Here is an 18,298-nt window from a genome sequence, read left to right on the forward strand (position 1 = left end):
TTCTCATCTGTGAGTCAGAAAGGAGTGGGGCAAAGGAAGTAGCCTCTGTTCTTTTGTTACTTGGGTGTGGAAAGTTGGGGTTTTCCTTTTGATTTATTTCTAGGAAGTCAGTGTGAATTGGCCTTAGGTTCCCTACCTCCAGGCCCTATTCTCCTGCCTCACTTGACAGCTTGCCATTGATTGAAATGAGATGGGAAAGAACTGGTCAGCTAATCTTCCTCAGCCTCTGCAAAACTTCTCCTTTTCATTCCCTTTCTATTCTTGCTGTGTCATCTACTTGAGGTGTATTAGGCTGTCAGTTACCTGTAAACATTTAACTTCACAGGAAAAAGTGCTCACTATGGAGTAGTGGAGTGATAACAGTGATCCGACTGATATTTTGCTGAATGAGTTTTTCAAACATTTTAAACCCCAGCCAATAATAAGCACATTTCTGATAACAACTCAGTACATATAAATATTTATATTTTTATATATATGTATAACTAAAACAAACTTTCAACCAATGTTAACCATTATTACACGCAATGCATGCTGCTAATCTATTTCTCGATTTTATTTTATATTATTACTTGAGACGGAGGTTGCTCTGTCACCCAGACTAGAGTGCAGTGGTGCTGTCTTAGCCTACTGTAACCTCTGCCTCCCAGATTCAAGCAATTCTCCTGCCTCAGCCTCCTGAGTAGCCTGGACTACAGGTGTGCAGCACCACACCTGCCTAAGTTTTTGAATTTTTAGTAGAGACAGGGTTTCACCATGTTGACCAGGCTGGTCTTGAACTCCTGAACTCAGGTGATCCACCCACCTCGACCTCCCAAAGTGCTGGGATTACAGGCGTGAGCCACTGTACCCAACCTATTTTATTTTTTCAAATGCTAATTAGGAACCACTACCTTGATAGTCATGATCTTTTATTAGGTCATGATCTACTGGTTTGAAAAGTACTGTTCTCTAGGGAAGAACACAGCTTAAGCTAGAAAGAGCTTGAGTCTTTATATAGGTTTAAGTCTGACGTCCCCATTAACTAGCCATGTGAGCCCTGAAAAATTAATTAGTTTTATCAGTGCTCAGTTTCCTCATCTATAGAATGAAGAAAATTTTCCTACTTTTCTACTTTGTAGGATGAGAATCAACGAGATGATGTGAAAATCCAAGCCCATTCACTGACACATAGCAGACCGAAAATAAATATTGGTTCCTGGATGATCTCTCAAAAAGAATGAGATCATGTCCTTTGCAGGGACATGGATGGAGTTGGACACAGGAACAGAAAATCAAATACCACATGTTCTCACTTATAGGTGGGAGCTAGATGATGAAAACACATTGACACATAGAAGAGAACAACATACACTTGGGCCTACCAGAGGGTGGAAAGCAGGAGGAGGGAGAGGATCAGGAAAAATAACTAATGGGCATTAGGCTTAACACCTGGGTGATAAAATAATCTATACAACAAACCCCCATGATACAAATTTACCGAAGCAGCAAACAAGCACTTGTACCCTTGAACTTAAAATAAAAGTTAAAAAATAAATAAATATCAAGAAGCCTGACAAGGAACAAGTTCTATGTAGAAACACTGCATTTCAAACCCTTTTAAAACCCTTTCTCTGTCTCCTTTCTTCTTAGTCTTTCTCATAAACCCAGAGGCAAAACAGTTGTTTTTAATAGGGTCTCTCACTTTAAAGAGTGAGAAACTACTTATGGAATCTCTTATATCTTAAACTTTTCCACTAATTTCTATGCAGAGCTGGATAATTAATCATTCTTTAGAATATCAGGATCAGAAATTTCCAAATCTAAACTTCAAAATCCTTGGATTGACCCTTACCCATCGTGATCTGACCCTGCCCTTTTTCTCCAACATTATATCAAAACATTTCCCCACCTTCCACTCCAACCTTCTAAAGCCCTCCACACCCCACCTGGTCAATCCTATTAGTTGCTGCTTTGTTATGCTCCGTCACGCTTTTGTGTTTTGCAAATTTTGTTTTCTTTGTGCTGGCCTCATCACCTCCTCCCAGCATTCCATTCTGCCACTTAGTGCCTATGTAATCTTGGGTAACTTACTAATTATTTTTAAACACACTTTCCTTGTCTACAACTTGAGAATAATATTGTGTCCAGAATTGGTTCCTTCCAGTGGGTTCTTGGTCTCGCTGACTTCAAGAATGAAACCGCGGACCCTCGCTGTGAGTGTTACAGTTCTTAAAGATGGTGTGTCTGGAGTTTGTTCCTTCAGATGTCCAGATGTGTCCAGAGCTTCTTCCTTCTGGTGGGTTCATGGTCTTGCTGACTTTAGGAGTGAAGCCGCAGACCTTCGCAGTGAGTGTTACAGCTCTTAAAAACAGTGCGCCTGGGAGTTGTTTGTTCCTCCCAGTGGGTTCGTGGTCTTGCTGACTTCAGGAGTGATGCTGAAGACCTTCGTGATGAGTGTTACAGCTCGTAAAGGTAGTGCAGACCCAGAGTGAGCAGCAGCAAGATTTATTGCAAAGAGTGAAAGAACAAATCTTCCACAGCATAGAAGGAGACCCAAGCAGGTTGCCACTGCTGGCTCCAGGGGCCAGCTTTTATTCCCATATTTGGCCCTGCCCACGTCCTGCTGATTGGTCCATTTCACAGAGTGCTGATTGGTGCGTTTACAAACCTTTAGCTAGACACAGAGCGTTGATTGGTGTATTTTTACAGAGTGCTGATTGGTGTATTTACAAACCTTTAGCTAAACACAGAGCATTGATTGGTGCATCTTTACAGAGTGCTGATTGGTGCATTTACAAAACTTTAGCTAAACAGAAAAGTTCTCCAAGTCACCACTCGACCCAGAAGCCCAGCCAGCTTCACCTCTCAGTATTATTTACCACACAAGGGTTCTTGTCAGGAGCAATGACATTAAGGTTGTCAATTGACTGGCATATACTAAGTACTCAAGGAATGATGACAGTAATATTTTTGTTATTATAATGTTTATCAGTCAATGCTGAGTTTAAGCACCATCTGTTCTAGGAAATCTTCGCGGACTCTCTCATTCTGGGTTGCATGCCCTACTTCTGGGCTCCCCTTGCACCCTGTGTAAATGTCTCATCACAGTATTAGTGTGCATGTCATAAGAATTGTTTTCTTGCTGCCTCCCAACAATACTAGAAGCCTCTTGAGGACAAGGATGTGTCTTGAATCTCCAAATCTAAAACATCTAGCAAAGAGCCTGCAACATTGTAAGATTCTAAGTGTGTTTGTTTAATTTCTTTGGTGGATAATCAGAATACAGAAGTGCATAATGACCATCTCTATTGTGTCCTTTAGAACCAAAAAATGTAAGAATAAAAAGGGTGATTGCTAAAATATAGACTATTCAAAATGAAAGGCTGTTCTGCCATTTCAAAAACAAAGTAGTGCTAAGGAATTACTTTCTCATTTTTAACTTCCCCAGACTCCTTTAGGATCATGAAAAGAGAGGCCTCCTTTATTCAGTATTTTTCATTCATGTAATAACAACTTACTGTGTGCCAGGCACATTGCTTTATGTTCTGGAGATATAGCAACAAACAAAAGTCCACACCCTGGAGGAGCTTACATTCCAATGGAAAAACAGAGTCAAATAGAAATAAATATAGTCTATTATATACAACATATTGTAGGTAATGCAACATGCTATAGAGCAAAAATAAAGCACAATGAGGGAATAGCAATGATGGAGTGGGCGGGGCTCTCTTGTACAGAATGTAGAATCAGAGAGGGCATCTGAATGAAATGAGGGAATGAGCAATGTGTTTAAGTCTCTTAAACACTTCTACACCTAATTCTAAAATTTTCCAGGGTTGAAGACGATGACAAACTAGGGAAAAAATGTTAACTATCCCAAGCAATTTAAGGGGAGACTATCTCAGATGCTTAAAGCCACATAACAAGCAGAGATTTCAGCTTGAACACTAATTGGATTCTCAATTGTGACCTTGAAGGAACACACTGAACTCTATTTATAATTGCTATGGGAGTTACTCTATGATTTAAAGAAAGTGGCCCGGTGGCCCACGACCCTTTTATGTCATCAACTTATTTTATTTATTCACAAAAGCCTGCACCTTGACCTACTTAGACTAGGTTACTTGACTCGATATTTCATTAATTTGGTCACTAAAATTTCTGAAGCATCGTTTCCCCCTAACTTTAAGTATCTTATACTTGGCCAGGCATGGTGGCTCATGCCTATAATCCCGGCACTTTGGGAGGCCGAGGCAGGTGGATCACCTGAGGTCAGGAGTTTGAGACAGGCCTGGCTAACATGCTGAAACCCCATCTCTACTAAAAATACAAAAATTAGCTGGGTGGCGGTGCATGCCTGTAGTCCCAGCTACTCTGGAGGCTGAGGTGGGAGGATTGCTTGAACCCAGGAGGCAGGGGTTGCAGTGAGTAGAGAGCACACCACTGCACTCCAGCCTGGGTGACAGAGTGAGACTCCATCACAAAAAAAATAAGTAAATAAACTTGATAGACTTATACATCTTTTTAAATACTTCCCAAATCCATAGACTACATGGCTCATGGCTCAAAGAGAGTAAAATATGTCCTAGCCTGATGTTTCTCATTCCTTTGAATATTTGGTTATAACATCTAAGGTCATTTTATTGATCCAGATTTGTTTATGAAAACTCACCTCAAGTTTATATTAATATGATCATTTCAGAATATCTAAATTAACGCTCGCTTTTCAAAATGTCTCCACTAAAGTGGGTACAGTGGCTCACCCCTGTAATCCCAACACTTTGGGTGGTCAAAGTGGATGTATGGCTTGAGCTCAGGCATTTGAGACCAGCCTGGGCAACATGGCAAAATCCCATCTCTACAAAAAAAAAAAAAAATTAGCCAGGCGTGGTTGTGTGTGCCTGTAGTCCAAGCTACTAGGGAGGCTGAGGTGGCAGGATCACTTGAGCCCAGGAGGTTGAGGCTATAGTGAGCCGAGATGTTGCCACTGCACTCCAGCCTGGGCAACAGAGTGAGACCATACCTCAAAACAAATAAAAATAAATAAAAACTGTCTCTACTAAAGTAGCATAAGCTGCAAAGCCAAGATAATTTCTCTGAGGGATATTTCTAACCATATTCACTTTATACAGACATACTATAGGCAATCGAACTTGAATAAGGAATAGGAACTCTCTTCTTTCTGACAAGACTTGACATAAACCTCTATAACTAAAATAGTTAAGTAGCATTGCAAACTGATCAGTAAGTAAGGAGAAAAACAAACAAAGAAACAAACAAACAAACAAAAAACCTAGGTTGAATTTGTGTCTACACAGGTTTGCAACCTTGGAGCCATAGACAATATCATAGAGCCTAGGTGTGTAGTAGGCTCTACCATCTAGGTTTGTGTAAGTATACTCTAAGAAGTTCACACAATGATGAAATCACCTAAGGATGCATTTCTTAGAATGTATTCTCCTTGTTAAATGACACATAACTATTTGAAATTGTCCAAGTGAGTAGGTCTTAATTGTTCTCTCACACACACAAAAAAACAATGGGGTGGATAAATATGTGAGATGATGTATAGGTTAGTTAGCTTGATTGAAGGAATCATCTTGCAATATATACATCTATTGAAATGTCATAAATATGCACAATGTTTATGTGTTAACTATAACTCAAAAGCTTGGGAGAAAAAAGTAAATGTAATTATTGACTCAGAGGAGGAGGCACCCGCCATTTGGCTCTGGTGGTGTCTCTGAGCCTGGAACTTAAATCTCTGGGATTCTGAGGTCTCTAAGGTCACTGAAGCCAATTCTTCAAGAGATAGAAAAACTATAAGCTGGTTTTAGCTGCTGCTACAGGAAGGCACTTTGAGAAGCATCACTGGGGTAATGCTCAAAGGAAATACCAGGAGAAAGAAATTCTATAGAAAGCCCACAGGGAACAAATAAGAAGAAGCAAATGCCTCCTCCTTTTTCCAAAATTGCTGTATCCCTCTATTGCTGCCTGTTGGCAAATCCTAATATGGAACCAACTGACAAAGTAGAAACATGGTTTGCAGACACCCATTTAGCTGGGTTTGAAGCTAAGATGCAATTACTGACACAGTGGGTTTAATAGCAGGTTAAAGAGAGATGAAGAGAGAATTCATTAATTGGAAGATAGAACAGAAAAAAATATCTAGACTGAAGCTGCAGAGTAAATGGAGAGATAATACACAGCATAAATTCAAAGATCTAATATACATTTAACTGGATTCCCCAAAAGAAAGGAGAAACAGAACAGGACTGATGCAATATTTTAAGAAATAATGACTAAAAACTTTCCAAAATTGACAAAAGACATCAAGACTCAGATTCAAGAAGTATACAAACCTAAGCCTGGTAAACATTAAGAAAAACACACCTATGAACATCATAGTGAAAATGAAAGTCAAAGACAAAGACAAAAGTCTGCGGGGTGAGTGGATTATCTGCTTTCAGAGTCAAGGTTTTCCAGCTTGGGTAGCCAGGTGTCACGGCCCAGTGTCCACCTGCAGCTGCTTTCTGTGTCAGTCCTCTGCCCCGCCAAGGTCATAGAGGTGGTTGGTGTGGGTAGCAGGACACTCCAAGGAGCCACATGCCAGCCGCACCATGGTCCACCTCACTACTCTCCTCTGCAAGGCCTACCATGGGGGCCACTTAACCATCTGCCTTGCCCTGGGCAGCTGTGCCAACCGGCCCTTTTACACCATTGTGGCTGCTCACAGCAAGTGTCCCAGGGATGGTCTTTTGGTAGAGCAGCTGGGATCCTATGATTCATTTCCCAACAGTCATGGGGAAAATCTCATTGCCCTCAACCTGGACAGGATCCAGCATTGGATTGGCTGTGCTACCCACCTCTCTTAAACCTATGGAAAAGCTTCTGGTTCTTGCTGGCTTTTTCCCTCTGCATCGTAAGATGATCACAAATGCTGAGAGACTGTGAAGGAAATGGGCACATGAAGTCCTCTTACTTTCTCAGAAAACAGATGCAGAGGCTACAGAAACATAAGTGAGCCGACTTCAGTGAGCATAGGGTGGGAACAAGGTCAAGGTCCTCTTAAAACACCATGCAGAGATTTTAGTTTTGTTAGACTTGGGGGTCAATAAATGGAGTGTCCTGAGTCACCCTTGTTCTTCTGGCCTGGCCTGCACAGGGCCTAGGGAGATATTTTTTTCTTGTGTGAACAGAGCTGGGTCTATGTACTAACTAGGATTTTTCAGACTTTGTCTTGGTAAAGACAGTGGCTACGGGAGGATTGGACGTTTGAGTTGAGCTCTGGGTCTCTTGGACAACTTTACAATCTACTGGCTTCCAAGACTTCCTGCTCCAAAGCCCCCAGCCAGACTGTTCATGGCCCATTCCAAATCTTCATGTTCATCCCACAGGTGCAAAGAACAGTTGCCTTTCTTATTAATTTTGTAATTGGAGAATTATATTGTCTTCCTTAACACATATTTGCAAATATATAAAGGTAGATTTGTTATGAAAATTGCTTTTGGGCTGTAATAACCTACTTTTTAAGAATGAGAAACTGCTGGGCTTAAGGGAGTTCATGATGAATCAAGATTGAACCATTCAAATGTGTCTGCAGTTTCTCCATGTATGATAGATAGGATCCTGCTGAGGATAATGGAATAGGGAATTATGACACCAAGCTTATTCAACTGTAAACCTTATTCTTGTACTTTTCTTTCTTGCTGGTAATTTTATGGAGCAGGTTAAGAAAGCTGTTCTATGTTAGGATAGATTGTATACTAATTTAAAAAAAAAGAAAAGAAAAAATCTTAAAGCAACCCAAGAGGGAAAAATAATCAAAGATTGTTTTTCTGTTTTCTTTGTGTTCTTAAAATTAATAGGTGATTCCCATTTTAGTAACTGCTACCTCCACTCAGTTGCCTGTGCCTAAAATGCGCATGATGTCTCTCTTTATCTCATTTATATATCCAATTGATCAAAATTCCTTTCCTCTTTGGCTCTAAAATATGTCTCAAGCATATATTTTTTCTATTGTGACCACAACCACCAACTCTCATCTACCAACATCTCTATTTTGTATCAGTGAAATAGTTCCCAAGTGGTTTTGTCTGCTTTTATTCTACCTCCTCCAAACCATTCTTCATATCACAGCCAGAGAAATCCTTTTTAAATGCTAATATAATCTTGTCACCTTCCTAATGACTACCTATCAGTAGTTTCCAAATACTTTTAGGACAAAAATCAAAATCTTTACCACGTTCTACTAATTCAATCCGATACCTGCCTGCCTCAACAGATTCAGCTTCCTCTGCTCTTGTCAGCTGTCCAGACCTTCTTTGAGACATAGAAATGTAAAGTGCATCTTCCCACTTTAGAATCTTTATACAGAGAGACCAGATAGCATAGCAGTTAAGAGTATAAATCCTGAAGTCATACTGGAGTCAGAGTATGAGTCTGGATTTGTACCCATTACCTACAAGTTGTAAGTTGTTTAACTTTTCTATGCCTTAGTTACATCATCTGTTAACTGCACATTTTTGAAAGTACCTACTTTGTGGGTTATTTTGAAAATTAATATACATATATTCTTGTCATTCTTGTTTTGTTGTGCTTCACTTTATTGCAGGTATTAGTCTGTTTTCACACTGCAATAAAAAATACCTGAGACTGGGTAATTTATAAAGGAAATAATTTTAATTGACTCATGGTTCCACATAGCTGGGGAAGCCTCAGGAAACTTACAATCATGGCAAAAAGGGGAAACAAACATGTCCTTCTTCACAAGGCAGCAGGGGAGAGGAGTGCAAGCGAAGGGCGAAGAGCCCCTTATAAAACCATCAGATCTCATGAGAGCTCACTATTTTGAGAACAGCATGGGGAAAAGTGTCCCCATGATTCAATTACCTCCACCTGGTCTCTCCCTTGACATGTGGGGATTATGGGAGTTATGGGAATTACAATTCAAGATGAGAATTTGGGTGGGGACAAAACAAAACCATATAATTGCACTTAGCAGATATGGCATTTTTTACAGATTGAATGTTTGTGTCAACTTTGCTTTGAGCATCTCTATTGGTGCCATTTGTTTTCCAATAACATGTGCTCTCTTTGTGTCTCTGTGTAACATTTTGGTAACTCTCTCACGATAGTTCAAACTTATTACTATTATTATATCTGTTATGGTGGTCTGTAATGAGTGATCCTTTTGTAATTGTTTTAGGGCAACACAAACTTCTCCCATATAAGACAGCAAATTTAATCAATAAATGTTGTGTGTGTTCTGACTGATCCAGAGCAGCTGTTCCTTCATTTCTTTCACTCTCCTTGGACCTCCCTATTCCCTGAAACACAACAATATTGAAATTAGGCCAATTAATTACACTACAATGGCCTCGAATTGTTCAACTGAAAGAGTCACACAGTTCTCACTTTAAATCAAATGCTAGAAATGATTAGGTTTGGTGAGGAAGTTACATCAAAAGCTGAGATAGGCTGAAACCTAGGCTTCTTATACCAAACAGCCGATTTGTGAATGCAAACAAAAAGTTCTTGAAGAAAATTAAAAGTGCTACTTTAGTGAACATATGAATAATAAGAAAGTGAAACAGCCTGAATAATCATATGGAGAAAGTTTTAGTGGTCTGTATAGAAGATCAAATCAGCCATAACATTCCTTAAAGTCAAAGCCTAATCTAGAGTAAGGCCCTAATTCTCTTCAATTCTGTGAAGGCTGAGAAATGTGAAGAAGTTGCAGAAGAAACATTTGAAGATAGCAGAACCTGGTTCATAAAGTTTAAGAAGCTTCATAACATAAAAGTGCAGAGTGAAACATCAAGTGCTGATGGAGAAGCCGCAGCAAGCCATAGAGAAGATACAGCTAAGATCATTAATGAAGGCAGCTACCCAAAACAAGATTTTCAATGTAGACAGAACAGCTTTATATTGGAAGAAGATGCCATCTAAGGCTCTCATAACTAGAGAAAAGTCAATGCCTGTCTTCAAAGCTTCAAAAGATAGGCTGACTGTCTTGTGAAGGGCTGATGTAGTTGATGACTTTAAGTTTAAGTCATTTACTATTCTGAAAACCCTAGGGTCTTTCAGAGTGATGCTAAACTACTCTGCCTGTGCTCTCTAAATGGATCAACAAAGCCTGGATGATGGTACATCTGTTTACAGCATAGTTTACTGGATATTTTTAGCCCACTGTTTAGACCTAATGCTCAGAAAAAAAAAAAGTACTTTCAAAATATTACTACTCATTGACAAAGCATGTGGTCATCCAGCAGCTCTGGTTGAGATGTACAGGGAGGCTGATGTTATATTCATACCTGCTATCCAACATCTATTCTGCAGTGCATGGATCAAGGAATCATTTTGACTTCCGAGTCTAATTATTTAAAAAATACATTTTGTAAGGTTAGAGCTGCCATAGATAGTGATTCGTCTGATGGATCTGGGCAAAGTAAATTGAATACCCTCTGGAAAGGATTCACCATTTTAGATACCATTAAGAACATCTATGATGTTTTTAGAAGGGACATTTTACCTGTGTTTTGGAGGATGAACATGTGTTAATTTGGTGAAGAAGATTAAAGATGGAGTGGCAAACATTCCAGACAGAGGAAAAAGAATAACTAAGGGCTTACATTAATTGAGCACTTACTATGTACCAAGATGTGTGCTAAGTGCCATATGGCACATTTTATTTTATTTTTTAATTTTTTATTTATTTATTTTAGAGACAGAGTCTCGCTTTGTTGCCCAGGCTGGAGTGCAGTGGTGTGATCTTGTCTCACTGCAACATTCACCTCCCAGATTCAAGCGATTCTCCTGCCTCAGCCTCCTGAGTAGCTGGGACTACAGGTATGCACCACCATACCCAGATAATTTTTGTATTTTTTAGTAGAGACGAGGTTTCACCATGTTGGCCTGGTTCGACTTGAACTCCTGACCTCAGGTGATCCACCTGCCTCGGCCTCCCAGAGTGCTGGGATTACAGGCATGAGCCACTGCGCCCCACCCAGCCACTAATTTTTGATATGATGATTCTAAAGTTCATCAAACAATAAATAAGAATAATACAGAATTTTTTTAAGTGACTAATTCAAAGGGATTTGCTTTAACCGATATTAAAACATACTTATTAAGCTCCAAAGACTAAAACAATATTATGTCATCAAGTAGAATCTACAGATAGGTGGCTGGAATGGGACAGCCATAAATTAGGTATTTTCATGTACAGATGCAATAACTTAATATTTAACAAAAAAAAATCAGAAGCCTGTAGGGGGAGATAAATTATTGAACAAATTATACTGCAAAAATTGGCTATTTGTGAAAAATGTCAATATGGATTCTCAACATAATAATGAATTCCAGTATACCAGAGTTAAATGTAAAACATAATCAAACCACAAAAAACTAGTTTATATACTCATTTAAACAGCACATATACTAAAATTGAAACACTATGAATATTTGATGTACAAATATTTTAATCATTCTTCTGAAAATCAAAATACTTTAAAAAATGTATATATAAATAAATAATCAATTGTCTTACAGTACATAAAGGCAATGGAAAAAACGAAAGTAGCAAAGGCCAATGAATTTCCCTGAATAAAAATTTAAACACTTATATGTTAAAGAAATTATAAATAAAACTGAAATTGGGAACATTTACAAAAATTAATTTGATTAGAATTTAATGTTCTCAATATATAAAGATGATGTAAGAAGTAATAAGACATACTTTTACACTCCAGTAGATAAGTAGGTAAAGAAAATGAATAGATAATTCTTAGAAGGAATTAAAAAAAACCTGTAATACTCAAAGGAATATTGAAATACCATTCTCTAAATATCAAATCGTCAAGATTTATAAAAGTAATGATACCCATTGTTGGTGAGGAGGTAGTGAAGCAAGCACTCTCATAGGCTAGTAGTAAGGTTTTAAATTAATACAATCTTTTTAGAAAGTAATAAGATAATATGCATTAAGAGTGGAAAGATTCTAAGGTAGAGTGAGTTAGAAAAAACAGAAAAGGGGTGGAAAGAGCCTTTTGGCTTATAAGCCATTTTGAAAATTCTATTCATGAATACTAATTAAGGTAATAGCAAATTACATATATAATTAAAAATTAAATATGAATAACAGAATAAAACTGTATATGTATTATAGTTACAAATCTATTATATGCACAAAATATACAAAAAATAATACGCCAAAATATTAGCAGTAGTTAGCCCTAGGTGATGTGATTAAGAGTAATTTACTTTTCCATTTTTTGTATTTCTTTGTGTTTCCAACTTTTTTGCCATGCTTCTGTAATCAGGAAAAATTACTTCACAAAATAGCAAAAGCAAAGTCATGTTAAAATAAACCAATCATTGCTCACTTGTGAGAGTCTGGCATGCATCATGTTATCTTATTCATCTTGTGGGTCTTATTTATATAGAAAAGGACTGAATCATGCCTATGCCTTGAAAAGCATCAAGCATACTATAAGGTATTCATGCATATTAAATAATTATTTAAAGTGAGAGACTATAACAAGCAGGTGAGAGCCTGAATTTACTGATTCAAAAGCAGAAATAATTATGAGGTTTTAAGTGTCTCTCAATTCTGTAGATATGTTTATTGTAGTATGGTAAATCTCTCAATTACATCATGTGCCACATAACTTTTTGGTCTTGATAGGCCGTATATATCAAGGTGGACCCAACTTTTTGGTCTTGATAGGCCATATATATCAAGGTGAACCCATAAGATTATAATGGAGCTGAAAAATTTCTATCACCTAGTGACATCGTAGCCATTTTTAGGTTGTGGTGCCATGCATTACTCATGTTCGTGGTGATGCTGGCATAAACAAACCTACTGCATTGCTAATCATGTAAAAGTATAGCACATACAATTATGTACAATACATAATACTTGATAATGATAATAAAGGACCACATTATTGGTTTATGTATTTACTACATTATACTTTTAATCATTATTTTAGAGTGCACTCCTACATAGTAAAAAAGAAAAGTTAACTGTAAAGCAGCCTCAGGCAGATCCTTCAGGGGATATTCCAGTAGAAGGCATTGTTATAGGCGATTCATAGGAGATGACAGCTCCACGCATGTTATTGCTCCAGAAGACCTTCCAGTGGGACAAGATTGGAGGTGGAAGACGCTGATCTTGTTGATTCTGACTCTATGCAGACCCAGGTTAATGTGTGCACTTATGTTTTATGTTTTTAACAAAAAGGTTAGAAAAATTAAAAATCAAAAAGAGCTTATAAAATTAGATTATGAAGAAATAAAATATTTTTGTACAGCTGAAAAATGTGTTTATGTTTTAAGCTAAGTATTAACAGAAAAGAGTCAAAAAGTTAAAAAAAAGCTCATGAAGTAAAAGTTACAGTAAGCTAAGGTTAATTTATTATTGAAGAAAGAAACATATTTTATAAATTTAGTATGGCCTAAATGCAGTGTTTATAAAGTCTACAGTAGTGTACAGTAATGTGCTAGGCTTACACTTTCATTTACCACTCACTCACTGACTCACCCAGAGCAACTTCCAGTCTTGAAAGCTCCATTCATGGTAAGTGGCCTATACAGGTATACCTTTTTCTTATTAACTTTTATACTGTATTTTTGTTGTCACAGGATGAGATAGGAGGTCAGCACAAGACACAGGTCACAAAGACCATGCTGATAAAACAGCGTGCAGTAAAGAAGCTGGCCAAAACCCACCAAAAACAAGATGGCAATGAAAGTGACCTCTGGCCATCTCTACTGTTCATTATATGCTAATTATAACACATTAGCATGTTAAAAGACACTACCACCAGCCCCTTGACAGTTTACAAATGCCATGGGAAATTTTCAGAAGTTACCCAAAAGGAGGAACCCTCAGTTTCTGGAAATTCCCATCCTTTTCTCAGAAAACTCATGAATAATCCACCCTTTATTTAGCATATAACCAAGAAATAACTATAAGTACACCCAGTAGAGCAGCCCATGCTGCTGCTCTATGGAGGAGTCATTCTTTCATTCCTTTGCTTTCCCAATAAACTTGCTTTCACTTTATGGACTTGCCCCAAATTCTATATTATGTGAGGTCCATGAACCCTCTTTTGGGGTCTGAATCGGGACCCCTTTCCAGTAACAGTGAGTTCCCCTAATTCCATGTGTTTTTATTTGTGATACAGTTTTATTAGTAATACAATTATTTTTCTTACATTTAATATATCACATTTATATTTTAAAAATGAATATACAGTAAATGAGCACACAAAACAACTCCATTAAATGTGTATTTTTCACTTCTCTAATAGTTTCTTCTTGAAAATGCAAGATAATTAGATCCAATTCTGCAGAGGGTAATTCATACCTAGCAAAATATAACAAAGTGTACATTTTTGTTTCCTAGGTAATATTTGTTTTTCATAGACCTTCAATCCTTACCTCTTCCTATCCTGTGAATTTTTTCAGTTTCCCTTCTAACTCCTAAAGATTGTTGTACTATTTTTGGCCTCCATTTTTAATAATAGATCTAAGAAAAAAGCAAACAAGCAAAAACTGTCACCTAACTAAAGTCAAAGTGAATGGTAATGGTGAGCACTCCTATTTCTATTGCTATATTCGGCTTATTGTGTGATGTTTCCTCTGCCTTTTCCTATTGTCCAAACACGCTTAGAGGAAAATGACTGGTGTTAAACTACTGTCTTATAACCTAATATTGATATGACATATAAGAAGATGAAAAGAAGAGTGTTAATAATGATGCCATAAAGAATATTAAGAAGAAAGAAAGGGCTGTCCCTACCAGGCCCCTTAAATAAAATCTCTTTTGTCTGAATGATAGCAGCAGGAGGCAGAACAACCCTAAACAGACAGGGACGGGTCCCTGGTGAAACTCCACCTTCAAACCAGACAGTTTAAAGCCTGAAAGACAAGCTACAAGTCGAGTAAATCCACAGACTGGATTGAGAACTTCTCTTCCCATTTGGCGTGCTTTCCTCGTATTGATCCTCACCTTTCACTTATTTTACACATACGTACCCTTCCGTAATTTGTATTTTACACTGTCATGCCTACCTTTGAGTGGTGCCTTTGTTTTACCCCTTTTTGCATACTCACAAACCAATTAGCACTCACTCCCCCATTCTGAGCCCATGAAAGCCCTGGACTCAGCCACCCTGGGAAAGACCATCTGACTTCCAGTGGGGGTCCACCCTTGCATCCCCTCTCCTCTGAGAGCTGTTCTGTTGCTTAATAAAGCTCTTCTCCACCCTTCTCACCCTTCGATTGTCAGTGTAACCTCATTCTTCTTGGATGTGGAACAAGAACTTGGGAACTGCTGAACACAGGTACCAGCTGTAACACAGGCAGGCTTGGGCACACCCAGCCCAGCTGCGGGCTAAGCCATGTGCAAATCACGTGTGGCCCAGCAGGTCGAGTGTGCAGGGTGCCCCATGTGGCAGGCCCAGGGCTAAATAAGGCCCAGGTGGGGGCATCACCAGCTAAGGATTCTAGCTGGCAAAAGTGGCCAAGAGAAACACTGTGTTATGGAGAGCACAATAAAGAGTCTGCTGTGCAAAAGTGCCTAGGAAGCTGAAGTTCTGGTTTCAGTAGAAATTCCCATATTGGCTAGTAACCTGTGTGAACCTGACTTGTTTCACTTCTGTAGTTCCAACTAGCACTCACCCAGCTGTACTGATGTGCCTTTGGCAATATGAGCAGAAGGCTACATGAGGGTTTGAGTAGTGAAATATGACTAACCTGCCAATAAATCATCTCCACTGCTTTCAGAAACCTAGAGAACCACATAGTAGGCCTTTTTTTTTTTTCCTGCATGACTCTCATTTGGGGAATGATCACTAATGCCCATTCTGTAGATATGGGGTCAGTAACATTACACCAAATAGAAAATGTTAAATACAGAATTTCATTTAGAATTAGCATTCTGTTAATTGCACATTTAAGTAATGGTTGATGGGAAGTTAGGTGCAAATTATTTAGTTGAGACGTATTTTACCCCAAGATTCATCTTAGCAAAGGCTAGCAACACTAGGGTTTTATTTTCACTGTTAATTCAACAAAGAGGAACCCAGGTAAAGAGATTAAAATATTTGCCACTTAAGTCTCTTGAAAAAATCAAGGATTGGAGATGGAAGAAAGAACACACAGTTAACTTAAGTAGTCAATTAAAACCCTGGTTAGAAACTTAATCTATTTTCCATTTTGCCACAATATGGTTTAGAAGGTATAGCCTGGTAGTCACTGGGGTTGCAGGAAAGCACAGAGGCATACCAATGCACCTAGCCACTGCCAATATCTTTTTGCATGAATTAATCAGTTGACTATGCAAACTAGATAATTTCATTGATTTATAATTTCTATAGTTTTAAAACATTCTCATTTTCATTCTGCCCAATCACTTGAAAAAAAAAATTGTGTGCATATCAGTCTGAGCGTGTATAGTAGTGTAAACAAACTAGACCGAGAGAATTTGACTCTACCACATATTTTGCTTTATTGAAGTGACCACAGACCAGAATAAAATTCAAAGACTGTAACATATTTGACATTTGCAAAACTAAAAGGTATTGTGATGTTTATTTGAGGCTCATAAAGGATAAACGAAATATGCATGGAAAGGTGCTATAAATTCTTGCCATGTAATCTCTCATGGTCTTTAAATAATTATTAAGTTTTTATGATAGCTGTTGCCTAAGGAGGTTATAAAGAGATTTTTGTCACTTCACTATTTTTTTCTTTGTCTAAAGAACAAAAATGTATTTTTCTAAAAAAATGCACATGAGAACACCAGAAGGAACTATTTTACCCTTAAGTGATTTAACCTTTTAACTCAGGCTGTGTTAAAATGTAAAGAATAGTGTGTGATCTGTTTCCATTTCCCCCAAGTTTTGTCTCAATTTGTTCATAAATTCATATGAAGGGACAAAGTCAACTCTATGAACATCGTTCAAGTCACATCTTCACAGTGGCTAAAAGGGGTGTACAAGTGAGGAAAAAAATTAGCCCTCATTGACTGCCAAAAGTCTCTTCTGTATTGTAAAAAAAAAATTTAATTGCATTCACTGATGACAAGTGTGGGTGCATTTGGCAGACAAGGGGAAAGGACTTTGCTATGTATCTGCTGTTTGAAAATTCTTCTCATTCTGCTAACACTTTTCCTCTTCATGTCATCAAAAATAATTTTTTACTGATTATGTTGACACCCTCATAATGCCAGAATTTTTCTTACATCTCAGATGTAACTGTCTGTCATGATCTACATTCAAGTGTGTTGTCTTTTTTTAATATAGCATATATATAAAAAATACTTTTGAAACTACCAAGTTCAAGTTTTACTTTGCTTTATGAAGACTAGTTCATATCTACACAAGAATGGATAGGCAACACATTCATTTTCAACCTTCAGAAACTAATTTTATCTTTCCTTTCAGTCTTAAAGCATATTAAGCCATGTTAGCTTACAACACAAAGTAGTGTAAAATGAGACAATTTTAGAAGGTGAATTACTTTTGTCATTTCACTTGTGAAATGGTTTCTTTCAGGATATTTTTAATTTAAAAGAGATATAATCTGCCAACAATAAAACTGGGAAAAATAAAAATTCACTGTACGTTCTTTTATATAATAATTGTGTTCTTGAAAATGTACTTGGAAACCACATCATATTTTTTCATTGACTTGTTTTATACTTGAAAGATGTGTTCAGGCTCTTTTGCAAACCATATATTCAAAAGCATCTTTTTGGAACAACTCTTGATTTTATAATATTGCTGGTATCTATATCTTTCACTAACTGGCCTCTTCTTAAACCTTTTTTTTATTACTGGTGATAAAAAAGTATGATTTCTTCTTTAGATTGTAGCATATGATTTCTGCAGCTTCTGCAAATAATCCCCCTTCTCCTTTCTTGATTTCTAATAGAATTTAATGGAAGACTCTAACAGATAATCTCATGATAAATTGGACATAGAAGGTTAATAATTTTTGTGCCTTTTTGCTTTCTGAACTACATTCAACTGAAGATCTTTCTGCTCAGAAAAATAATCAACTATCCAAAATAACTAGGAATTAAGATGTAAAAAAAAAAAGACAGATTGAAGCATAAAAGAGACAGGACAAAAGCAAAATATCAAGGAATAGGATTAAATCAATAAAAAGCCTGAGGGAGAAATGTATATTTTTTTCATAACCAACCATGTTAAAGGAAAACTACTAGAACAACATAGTGTCTCATAGAATCTGTTTAAAGTATGCCCACTGAATCATTACATTTATATGTTGTCATAGA

General features: G+C 37.4%; 1 pseudogene; it reads left to right on the top strand.

Moving 5' to 3' along the window:
- The first annotated feature begins 6,468 nt into the window (after positions 1–6,468).
- On the top strand, positions 6,469–7,002 carry LOC100982117 (small ribosomal subunit protein bS16m-like; annotated as a pseudogene).
- Positions 7,003–18,298: the final 11,296 nt, after the last annotated feature.

This window comes from Pan paniscus, chromosome 7 (genome assembly GCF_029289425.2).
Source record: "Pan paniscus chromosome 7, NHGRI_mPanPan1-v2.0_pri, whole genome shotgun sequence".
NCBI lineage: Eukaryota > Metazoa > Chordata > Mammalia > Primates > Hominidae > Pan > Pan paniscus.